A 12796-nucleotide genomic window follows, 5' to 3' on the forward strand; every position below is an offset into this window, starting at 1 on the left:
ACTGCCCTCATTTATGCAGGAATCTGCTTGTGAAGCTGTACTTACCCCTAATATGTTGGTTATAGCTTCTGTTTATAAAACTAAATTGAAACATATGTTGTACAAATAACTTTGGGGAAAAAAGAATTCCTGGCTCTTTCAAAATAATCATAATCAAGATTCACTGGTCAACTACTGTCTCAACAGTTATTATACCTAACAGACATAGTCTTGAGAACACCAACGTTCTGACTAAATGGTATGTGAACTGGAGCCTTTTCTCTAGAAAGCTGGAGGCTAGGGGGACAGGAGAGCAGGTGGGGAGTTGCAATACAGACAGGGTCCTCATTAGAAGCACAGAATATTTCCTGGCTTCCACTACCTTCTCTCCTCACCGTTTTTAGAGAAAGAACCTGGAGGGGGGGGGGTTTCCCCTATTACTCTAACAATGTGTTCTTAATGAGTTTGATAAGAAGCTAAACTTATTTATATAAGCATCAGTTTCTGCAACTGTTTTACAAATCGTACCAAACCACATCCTCAGACATCTGAGTTGTGATTTTACACACACCTACTGATACAAACCTTGTGCCAGACTGTTCTCCAGGAGCCCAACAAAACAAGTTAAAACAATAGTGAGTTTTCCTTAAGCACATATGGAACAAATATGAACACCATTTACCACATCCTCAGTATGTCTCCAAGACTTAACAAAAAGGTAGATAAAGCTTTTACATAGGAGTTCATACAGCTCTTTGTAAAGGATAGAAAACACAGATTTGAAATGAAAGCTAATATAGTAGACATCTGTGATACTACTTGGCCGACACCTTCTCTTCTCCTGGGAAGCCCCTTTCTCATCTAGTCCCCACGCCTAGACCCCAATCCTTACAGTGCCTGGCAGAGATACCAGTCCCAACCCCCTGGGAAGAGCTGATGGGTCCCTAGAAGAGTGACCTAGTCCTCTTGTAGAGGCAAAAGAAACTGTCAGTAGCCATGCTCCCCATCCGCAAAAGAGGCCAGGCCATTGTGAGAGAACAAAGCCCTCACCCTAGAGAAGGCAAAAGAAGAGGGCAGCAGAGGATGACACAGTGGATGGCAACACCAACTCAACGGACATGAACCTGGGCAAACTCTGGGAGACTGTGAGGGACAGGGAGACTTGGCGTGCTGCAGTCCATGGGTCGGACATGGACTTAGTGACTGAACAGTAACAATGACAACCAAGAGAAGCAGAGCTGAGAGAGAAGAGAGTCCTGGCAGGACGCACACCCATGTGCTTGGTCCAGCTGTGTCCTCCTCCTCCTGTTGTTTGCCTTCAACCTTTTTCCGACTTTGGAAAGCCAATAAATTGCCTACGTGCTTCAGCTGGTTTGAGGTAGTTTTCCTTCATGTACAACCAACATTTTCTTCTCTTGTAAATGATTAAACTGACTCATACAGATGATAACCACGGCAAATGGAAATTTACAGAATTAAGTGCTAAAAAGAGACTTTCATCCCTGGGTTATCTAAATGCTTCTCACATACTATTAAATGCCAGGCTCTAATCAGAACCTGGAAAGGGCTTTTAAGACTGAGAGGCACGGCAAGTCTCTGCACGTGCCAGAAGAAAGCTTTACTGGAGCAATCTGCCTCAGCACCAGGCTGGGGCTGCAACGAGGCTATTTCCCTGCACTTACTGCTTCTCATCCGGGAAGATCTGAAACGGCAGAGTAACCCACTCCAAGCCTTGGATGGAACATCCTGCCCTCGCTGTTCTGTAGCCTCCCTAACCTCAACCAATGAAGGAAAATATATCAGAGGAGCCAACGCTAATGGCTATCAAACCGTAATGGCTGGCTATTTGAACACATACACTGCTTTGCAAGTTTATCACACAACTTAACAACTGGCACAAAAATGGTGATCTTTTAGCTACAGAAATAAAAATAAAAATTGCTAAGAGTTTGCAAGTGTTTGTATTTTCTCAGCAAGACATGCTAAGTGTGGGCATTACAGGAAGCAACAGGTTCTCATGGCTTTGGCAAAAGTGTATGAAAGTAGCCGAGCACAGAACCAGGCATGAAGAAGGGTCTCGTTAAACGCTGTTTCATTTCTCTTATTCCTTCCTCCCTGACTCCGGGTCTGAGATCATATCCATTACCATGCTATTCTTCCTACTGTTAAAGCTCCACCCTTTCCTCTCCTTGTTAGGTGGCTTTGAGTTATGGGGCTTAGAGATTCTTCCTGGGAGGTTCTGTGAGTGAGGACAGAAGGGAAAGGCATCCTAGAAGCGCATAACACCTTTGCACCCACCCACCCACCCAGCCAGTCTCTTACACAAACTGTTTGGTGCCCATGGCAACTAGGCAATTGGTTACTTCCACATGATTTCAGCCACCTGGTACTGCACCCTCATTAGTTGGCGACGATCAAAAACCAAAGGTGCTAGAACAGAAAATGGAACCTACTGGACACTCTCTCCTTAAAGTATTATAATGAGATCTTCTGGTTTGCATACTGATGTTATCTTCAGAAACTAAAGGGCAGCTAGGAGCTCTGAAAAAATCTAGTGACTTGGAGCCCTATCCCTCTGGAACTGGCTGGATGAATGATTTCAGAGTGGAAAAGAGCTCCGAGAAGTATATACTGCATCTTTCTCTCAGACTCAAAAGTGCCCCCTGGCATTCCAGCCTCTACAAGATATCTTTCCAACCTCATTTCCACACTATGTCACTGACACACCCTAACTACAGCAGCTGCCCACACTCCATCCTGCCACTCAATCCTGAATGCCTTCTTCCAACCCTGCATCCCTCAACCCCAAATCTCCCAATTCTATCTGCTCTCTAAAGTCACTGCCGTGTCCTCTCACAAGACTTCCTGGTCCTGCCCTCTGATGTAATGGTTTCTCCTCTGGGATCCTACAGATGTTTAGCTACACCCTTCATATGATAACATTTGATTGTTTTGTCTGTGTTTTAAAGTTACTTACATGTATGCTCTTATCATGTATCTGGCTAGTTCCTTAAGGGCAGTGTTGCACTCACTGTTGTATTCCCAGTGCCTAGTATGGTGCCTACCACAAAAATAGGCACCCAGTAAATATTTGATGAACAAATGTATGACTATGTATATGAAAAAAATGACTACATATGCTTGCCAGGAAACTACTAATCCAAAAATGGGTTCCACAAGCAGACTTCCCTTGCAGAAGCAGCAGAGGTCTATGCTTCTTATTAATTTGACCTTCCAATATAAATCAGTAGGTGTAACTTTGGGCAGAATGAGCCATTATCCTTGGATTCAGGTCATCCTCTAGAATAATAGGAAAATTCAAGTTCTAACACTTGACTGAGAGATCAAACCCTACAAGAAAAAAAAGGCAAGAGCAATCTTTTTGCCATTTCTAATCAACTTCCAAATAACACACCATGTGCTATCACTAAGTCAGTACTCATTTATGATTTACCTACCATGTGCAAGACATTTTGATGGAAACAATAAGGGAAAAAATGGCAAGAATACATCTCCCAACTTCATATGTAAAAACATGAAGATGAGAAGCTTTTTTTTTTCTTCCTTCTTCAATAAGAGATCCAGTAAGATAGGACATGATTAATCATTATAAGGTAAGGCTGAAAAACTCATCAGTTCTTCTATGTGTTAAGAGTGAATTCATCAGACTTTTTCTGACATTAGACTTTTATAAGGAGATAAAGCAGCAGTGTAATGAGCATCCTAAACGGAAAAATGCAAAACTTTTCCCAGTAGTAAAAGGCAGGAAAAGGAGCTCTGACTTTCCCAGCCTGCAAGATGCTAAACAGCAAGTCCTGGTGTTTTCCCAGGAAAACAGTTCTACCACTTCAGTATTCCAGGTTATCGCGTTCAAAGCACCTAGAGACAGAGAACCATTACCAGATCCCAAATGCAGGTGTGGCATTACCTTCCTGAAGAGCCAGCAGCTGAAGCCTATGTGGGTGGAGCCTCACTAATTAGACCAACAGCATCAGCTTCACCTTGGGGACACTTATAACAAAGGCCTAGATGATCTCTAGAACATTAAGTCTGAGAAGCACTGACTTAGAAAACTGACACTTAAGGAAGAGAAAACAGGTTCAAAAATAAAGAGAGAACTGAAAAGCAATGGACTGAGATATCCATCCTGTGACTGAACAGGAGAACACAGAGGAACTGTGATGTTGCATTGGGCTGTGGAAGAGTGTGGAAGGTATCTTCGACAAAGTTTAGGATTTAAAAATAAGTCTCTGTGGCATATTCCAAAAACTCAGAGTTAAATGGAGGAAAGAACTGTGGTAGAAGCTGAAAAGTACAATAAGATATTTCTCAAACATTCTTCTAACTGGCCACATCCATAAGCTATGGAGGAGCCAGAGAAAGGGGCCAGGTCAAGAGAGCTGGTATTGTGGCCACTATCCCCTTTGGGTCAATGATACTGGTAATGTGTCAAAGGTGAAAGGACACAAGTGAAGGGTAAATAAAATCAGAGAATGTTAAAAAAAAAAAACACAAACGAACACAGACCCTTTAGAGATCTGGGCCAGGGGTTGTTACCCTGTGCTCTGGGAAAAACTTGGGATCATGTGTACCTATGAGTAAGTGTCTTAAGAGCAACTACGACTGTGTTTTGTATACTGGGCACTGGGAGAAAGATTTCACTTGTAAGAAGGTTTCTATTATATTAAAAATAAAGTTTGTAGCCACTGATCCCAACACCCACACTTCATAGATTTATAGATGGAGAAACTGAGATAAGGGAAGTGATTTGTCTGATGTGCAGAGTTGATTAGTCACAGGGCTGAAACCAAAACTCATGACTGCAGATTCTTGCATCAATGCTTCTTTTCACTACATCTACTATATCCAAATCTGCTTCCAAAACTGTGCCACTTACTAAATGAGGTCTGTATGAATCAAAAAGAAAATGTTAAGACCCCAAAAGAGGAGGAAGTTATGAAGAGTGGAAATTTTCATATGAAGAACATATTATTATACTAAAAAGTTCCCAAAATGAAAAACTCAATGTTGTACTTAGCATAACTATTGAGTAGGTGGCTTTGTTATTTAGAACTTGACTAATTATAGAAGTGCTGATGACTAGATTTAGATCAACTAAAATTTGAGTTAGACTTTATCACTGGCTTGGGTTAGTGAAGAATACTTCATTTCTAAGCTAATAACAGGTTGAAGATAGACCAATTGATGAACATTTGCAGTTTTGTGCTTATGAAGAGAAATTGTGACATTTCACGATGCATAAATGATGATGAAAGTACTGAAGCATCCAAGCAAGTTGCAATTCTCCAGGGAAGCTATTAACAGCTTAACATTTCTGGTTCACATTGGAATGTGGAATAAACTTACTAAAAAAAAGTTTATATTAATATCAAATAAGCATGAAAGAATGTAATTAAGCAGATTAGGTTGAACCCTTTAAGTTCCAGGTTCTCTTGGGTCTGTTAATTATAGAATCAAATGTTGGTTAAGTGTACAAGAAAACCTGCATAATAATCCAAAACAGGTTTCATGAACTATGTTAAAAAACAAACAAGCAAACTATTTAAAAAAAAAATACAAGAGCAGACAGAACACCTTCCCAATGCCTCAGCAAACTAAACTGGGCTTCTCCCCAAGATAAACCATGACTGGACCTACTATAGCCTATGCACCATGGGCAAAATATATTGCAGATTTCTTTTATTTTCTTCTGCCTTCAATTAATTCCATTCTCCTTCTATACTGATTATACCTTTGATGCTGACCTCAAGACTCATTCATTCATTCACCCCTATAAACATGTTATTAATGCCCTACTATGTGTGAGGCACTACCCAGAAGGTGCTAGGAACACACACCCTCAAAATCTTCACAGACAAGTAGGAAAACTAAATAAACAATAAAAAAATAATAATCAACCATTTGATTAAAACTGTTAGAATAAAGGTATATTATAATACAAGTGTGAACCTCTGACAGAAAAAAGGAGAGGTGTTAAAGAAAGGGCAAAACTGGCTGTCACATGAAGCTTTTTCAGGAGATAATGTTGAGCTTCCCAGGTGACTCAGTGGTAAAGAATCCCCCTATCAAGCAGGAGACGCGGGTTTGATCCCTATGTCAGGAAGATCCTCTGGAAAAGGAAACTGCCACCCACTCCAGTATTCTTGCCTGGGAGATCCCACAGGCAGGGAAGCCTGGCTGACTATTGTTGCAAAAGAGTCAGACACGACTTAGCGACTAAACAACATCAAGGAGATAATGCTTTTAGTTGGAAGGAATCACAGTGCTCTGAAGGAATAGAAAGTACAAGGAAGTGAAAGAAAAAAGAAGAGCATGTGGAAGGATATGGGGGTACAGAGGCATATGGCACACCCAGGGTAGGGTTCAGAAAGGCTGAAACAATGGACACCAGTGAGGAGGGGTGACGGATGAAACTGAACAAGTCTATATATAAATATGTGGATGCACCAGGTTTCAGTTGCAGCATGTGGGATCTTTAGTTGTGTCATGTGAGATTTAGTTCCCTGACCAGGGATAGAACCTGGGCCCCCTGCATTGGGACTGTGGGGTCTTAGCCACTGGACCACTGGCCCACAGGAAAGCCCCGGGACAAGTTTAAGGGCCTGACTGTAAACAACTGCAATGCATTTCAGCCAAGGAGTTGGTTTTTTTTTTTTTAAATAACTTTATTGCCCAGGATATTTTTTTTCCTTGTGTCATATTTTGTCTGTTTTGTTTTTGTTTTCTTTTTTCATAACTATAAATTCAAGTTTAGGGAAGCTTGCCTTTGTCTTGAGAAACAAAACAACAAAGCTTTCATATTATTTGCAACCTGGTCTAGTTTGAAGAGACAGGTAGGAGTTATCTTGCAAGAGTAAGATTTATACCATGAAGGGTACAGTTCTAGGCCTGGTGGTACTGAACGGAGACAATGGCATTCTTGACAAAATTACCATCTGCTGGTGGCGTCTGTGGAAAAGAAGCCCTTGCAAATTTCTAAACAAGAGTAAACTCTTATTAGAAAATTCTAAAGTGTTTTAAGGCCAAAAAGGGAATGAGCTTAGTAAAATGCCTCAACAGAGTTGGAATAAAATACTGGATTTGAGAATTACTGGAACTTGGATATGTTAAAAGAGGGTGGAGGTTGGGTCATGCTTACAATGGTCTCAAGTTCAAATGAATTACTGTGACAAGACACCACTTCACAAGTCACATGCTGGCCTGGGGGCTCCTCTCTTCCCTCAGTAGGTGCTGGCAGAAGGTGTGCTCAGTCCTTTTCCAATGTAGATGCCTGGCCCCAAAGCCAAAACACGGGAGAGGAAGAGAGATGGAATGAACACCTTAAGAAATTCTGCAGAGAAGATCCCCCCTTTCTTCATGGCTCTGCTTTAACTCATGCTTAAGGAACCGGAATGTTTAGGGTGCCTGAAGTGGAACTCCTTGGGTAGAATGTTTTCAGGTCTACTGGACCAGTCGGACACCCAGTCTACACTTTTCTTCAGAGCATCCACTTCTTTCTTTCCTTCTGCAACTTCTTCTGACTGAGAGCTATGGTCCTTGCTGGTGTGCATTTCCACATCAAACATAACCTGCCCATCTTCTTGTGGGGAACGGCTGCTGCAGTGAAAACTGCCTCTGGAACTGCTCTGTCTGGATTCATGCTGTGCATCCAAAAGAATCTTTTCCATGTCCCCACTGTGACGAGGAGGATACGTGCTCCAGCCCCCCATTCTTCCCATTGCCATTATCATTGCCATTGCTGCTATTCATGGGGAGCTCCACCCAGGAACTGTTGAGGCTGGAAGGCAGTGGCAGAGACTGTTCACCTTTCTCACAGTTGTTGTGCAGGGGCAGTGGCTGTTCTACTAAATGAGACGACATTGTCAGGCAGCTGGAAGAGCTGCAGCCCCGAAGCAAGGACCTTCTCCAGTTCTCAGGCAGCAACACAACCAAGGAGTTTGTTTTTTTAAGGGCAAGGCAATAATGGATTACAAACAAAGTAATGACGTGATCAGACTGCTCTACAAAGAATATTCTAGCAGCTTGCAGGGCAAGAACAAATGTAGGCATGGGGAGCTCTACAGTGGGCCAGAGCAGAACAAGAAGGATGTCCGCAAAGAAAGGCAATTTGGTGCAGGATGTCTGAGCCCAAGCGGAGGGCAGAAGGTGCCCACATGATGGAGGGACAGCAGAAATACTGGAACATATGTAACCGATTGGTTACATATTGGTTACATATATAACCAATGTAATATAGCTATAATATATTATAGATAATGGGAAGTATATCCAAAATATATTATGGATAATGAGATTTATCGCTCTCAAAGAAGAAAGATACAAACATGTATAAACAAATTCAGCATATTAAATTGGAAATGGAGGTATCAGTATGAACATGGCTTGTTAATACACACAGATTAGATATAGAAACAATACTGAGCATCAGAATAAAAAACGACACTGACTGACTATATAGTCCATTAACTCAAACAGGAAATCATGGGTCCATGCTGTTGTAAAGAGAGTTAGATGAAAAACATATTTGTATAGTTTCAAAGGACCACCCCACAAAATACTTACTGATTACATTTTTAAAAAACAGCAACTCTGCTGTAGAGAGCCTTACAGACACCAATTTAAACAAGTCATCAAAGCGATTATATCAGTCAGTAAACAGATCAGATGTGCCACTTGAGGTGCAGTGAGAACACAGCACCACTTCCATGCTATTCCTGCCACAGATGCATACATGGAATCCAATCATGGCGGAACATTGGACAACCCATATTCATACATTTTAAAAAACTGGTCTATAATCTTCAAAAAGGTTGTGAATGGCAAGGAAAAACTGAGGAACTATTAAAAATTGAAGAGCCATAACAAAAGAATAGAATCCATGATTCTAAATGGAATTCTCTCCATTAGGAAATCAGTGGGACAAATGGCAAAATTTGAATAAGGTCTTACATTTGGATGGTAGTACTACAACAATGTTAATTTCCCAATTTTTATATCTATACTAGAATTGTGTAGGAAAGTGTACTTATTTATAAGAAATATGCTACAGTATATGAAGGTCAAGGGCATCACATTGCAACTTACTCTCAAATGGTTAAAAAAAAATGCTTTGTACGTTCTTACATTTCTAGTATGAATTTGATATTGTTCCAAATATAAAAAAGGAAAGAATTAATAGATGATAAAAATCCAGACCAGACCATACAAAGATACTGTTCTCTTAGGAAGAAAAAGGAGGAGAGGAGTTGGAATCTTAAATTAGAAACCCAAAGTACATGTTTATGCTTAACTGCATAATAAAATATATATAACTCTCAAATCACAACACAGTTTAACAATTTCTCCAAATACTGCCATTTTCCCCCAAATTAAGGAATTTCACCAGGTTTGGTTATAATTATCTACAGGGAATGGCTGACCTCCACCTGATCCTGGAGTCAAGATCTGACACCTAAAGTAGTCCCAGTTTCTTACAGAAAATAGTTTAATAAGGCTGATTTCTGTCTGGGTACCACACGTCATATCTAAACTTACACTGTCAACAACCTTCAAGATAGATATTGTCATCTCTATTTTGCAGATCTAAAAATTTCTCCAAGAGATTAAGCAAAATGTCCAAAATCTTCTACTAATAAATGGAGCATCAGAAAATAAATTCAGATTTCTCTCACTCATAGCCCATGCTTTTTCCACTACAATCCAGTAGCCTGCTACGTGCAAGGCATCATGTGACTCACCACGGGAAAGACAAGAGTAATAAGACATGTTCTCACGGAACTAACCACTTCTGCTTTCTCCCCTTTTTGTCACAGTCAGAATCGTCTTCCTCTTGCCTCCGGCTACGACTCTCCCACATCTCAGCTTTTATCAGTGGGTGAATTCAGGAACACTGTTTTCTTTACCTTTTCTGTCATTGAAGAAATGAGACAGCAATTCTAAAGATGTACAAATGTGCCTTAGAATATAAAGACCAAAAAAATAAGCACGTAACATACTGTGTTAAATGACGTTTCTGAGTATATAATGACCACTTAATCAGCTAAAAACAGAAAGAATAAAAGGAGTATAAAGAAAATAGTATTACTTCTAAATAATGTTATACTAGATAAGAAAAAAGCCAAACACCAACCCAGGAAATGTCAGGAGTTCTGGACAAGTGAACTGCTTCCTTCCAAATTTCTGTTGTTTCACTTGGTAGAAGAGGTCACCTAAGAAGCACTCAGAGGGACTTCGCTGATGGTCCAGAGGGTAAGATGCTGGTCGCTCATTACAGGGAGCTCAGGTGCAATTCCTGGTCAAGGAACTAGATACCACATGCATGCCGCAGCAAAGAAGTTTGCATGCCCAGCAACTAAGAAGCCCCCTTGTTGCAATGAAGATCCCATGAGCTGGAACTAAGACCAGTACAGCCAAAATAAATAAATAAATATTAAGGAAAAAAAAGAAGGAGCTCTCAGAAATCAGAGTCAAGCTCCTGACTAGAGCAATGGTGCTCTCGCTTGGACTGTCATTCTCTGAGGAAGCAATGGGATGTTGAATTCTTCATTTATCTCTGTGAAGATTATGGTATTCTGCTCATTTTGAAAGTGAAGTCGCTCAGTTGTGTCCAACTCTTTGCGACCCCGTGGACTGTAGACCACCAGGCTCCTCTGTCCATGGGATTCTCCAGGCAAGAATACTGGAGTGGGTTGCCATTTCCTTCGCTCATTTTAGTGATGGTTAAAAAGAAACTGACTGCTACATAAAAGAAGAGGGAGGACAATGAGATGCCAATTTACTCCAACAATAATGAATTCCCTCCATCAAGCTCATAATACAAAATGTGAAATGTTTAATATAATTTCTGTAATCTTTATTTATCCATATAAAACACTGGATATAGGTCTTGGCAGAATTTTGAGAAGCTAATATGTATGAGTAGATTTCCCCATAAAACAAATTCCTAAAATTCAAGATAACATGTAAGTAATCATATACTTACTTTCAAAGTTTCATGGAGAAAAAAATAAAAGGGAATCCTCCCTATAAGACAATAGGAAACTATAGGCCTGTTTATATATTATTCAAATCAGTATAATTTAGAAATGATTTTAATAGGGGAATATGTAAGAAGACTCAATGCTATTATGTTTCTCATCATTAGTATTATGTCAGGCAAGTCCGTGGCTTTGGTTTACCTCCAATGGTCTCCGTTACAAACACCAACTGAGTCTATTCCTGGAATTGCTCTTAACCTCCCCTAGTATTTCATCCATTCACACACAATAATGCACAGGGGGCAGTGGTAATATGTGAAATAAGCTCAAAGTTCCCAAAGTGGAAGACATTGTTTTCTTGCATCCTACCTACTGTAACTGAACACTGGGAATTTACTGGAATTGAGGATTTATTATGAGTCAGATGGCTGACAGTCTTTCCAACCAAAACATCTGCTCTACAAAGGCACAACTGCTACAATCCATTTCCTCTTGGATCTGGAGAATGACCAAGTTGTAGCTTAGCCCTTTCCTTAAAGACACAGGGATTTGAAATGAGAAATGAAATCAAAGCAGATCTCTATGTTACCTTCCAACCTCCACTACTATCTTTGATGGCATTAAAATGTAATAAAATATGAGAATTTACATAATTTTTGAACATTAAAACACTGCAATAAGAGTGGAATAACCAAGGACTTTATCAGATTACTTCAGTTCTTTCTTTGGTTCTTGAAGAAAGAGGGGACACACACTGACTCCAGTAGAGAGAGGGTCTCATTATTTACTCAACAAATATTTACTGCTGATCACTTCTATGTGTCAGGCACTGTCCTAGGAACAAGTGGGGAACAGGCTAGGTAATGGCCACCTCTTGGAGCTTACCTTTCCACAGGGGAAAACAAACAAAAAGTAAGCCTATTCATAAATACTCTTCAAAGCACTACAGGTTTCCAACTGTCTATTTGATACCATTGGCACTAAGATTTTTTCCCAGCAACTATAAGCAATAAGATAGTTTTCAGGAACCATATTCTAAAGCAGTGGTTCCAACCCTGGTCCTTATTTAAAAGCACACTATTGGACCCTACACCTGGCCATGATGATTCAGTATACATTATCTGGGCCAAGGAAACGTGGATTTTTTTTTTTTCAACTTATCAAGAGCTTGAACCGCTCATCAGGTTTGGGGTCTACTGCTCTAGAATACTGACTTCCAAACATTTAAAAGCATTAAGTTAAAAATGTCAATTTAAAATATTTGGTTTCCAGACATAAACCCACACACCTATAGTTAATTAACCTTTGAAAAAGGAGGCAAGACTACACAGTGGGAAAAGGACAGTCTCTTCAGCAAGTGATGCTGGGAAAGCTGGACAGCCACAGGTAAATCAAGTTAGAACACACCCTCTCATCATACACAAAATAAACTCAAAATAGTTTAAAGACTTAAACATAAGATGTGACAGCATAAAATTCCTATAAGAGAACATAAGCAAAACATTCTCTGACATAAATCATACCAATGTTTTCTTAGGTCAGTCTTCCAAGGCAATAGAAATAAAACCAAAAATAAACAAATTGGACCTAGTCAAATTTATAAGCTTTTGCACAGCAAATAAAACCAGAAACAAAATGAAAGACAACCTACAGAATGGAAGAAAACATTTGCAAATGATGTGACCAACAAGGGCTTAATTTCTAAAATTTACAAACATTTCATACAATTCAACAACAAAAAACAAATAACCCAATCAAAAAATGGGCAGAAGACCTAAAGACACAGTTCTCCAAAGAAGAAATACAGATGGTCAGTAGGC

General features: G+C 40.0%; 1 protein-coding gene and 1 pseudogene across 3 annotated transcripts in view; both read right to left on the reverse strand.

Annotated features, from left to right (window-relative positions):
- The window catches only part of BABAM2 (BRISC and BRCA1 A complex member 2), a 401404-nt gene that overhangs the window by 199363 nt on the left and 189245 nt on the right, over positions 1-12796 (reverse strand). The window lies entirely within an intron of this gene.
- LOC139037171 (BCL2/adenovirus E1B 19 kDa protein-interacting protein 3-like pseudogene) lies at positions 4361-8713 on the reverse strand (annotated as a pseudogene).

The sequence above is a fragment of the Odocoileus virginianus genome, chromosome 2 (genome assembly GCF_023699985.2).
Source record: "Odocoileus virginianus isolate 20LAN1187 ecotype Illinois chromosome 2, Ovbor_1.2, whole genome shotgun sequence".
Lineage (NCBI taxonomy): Eukaryota > Metazoa > Chordata > Mammalia > Artiodactyla > Cervidae > Odocoileus > Odocoileus virginianus.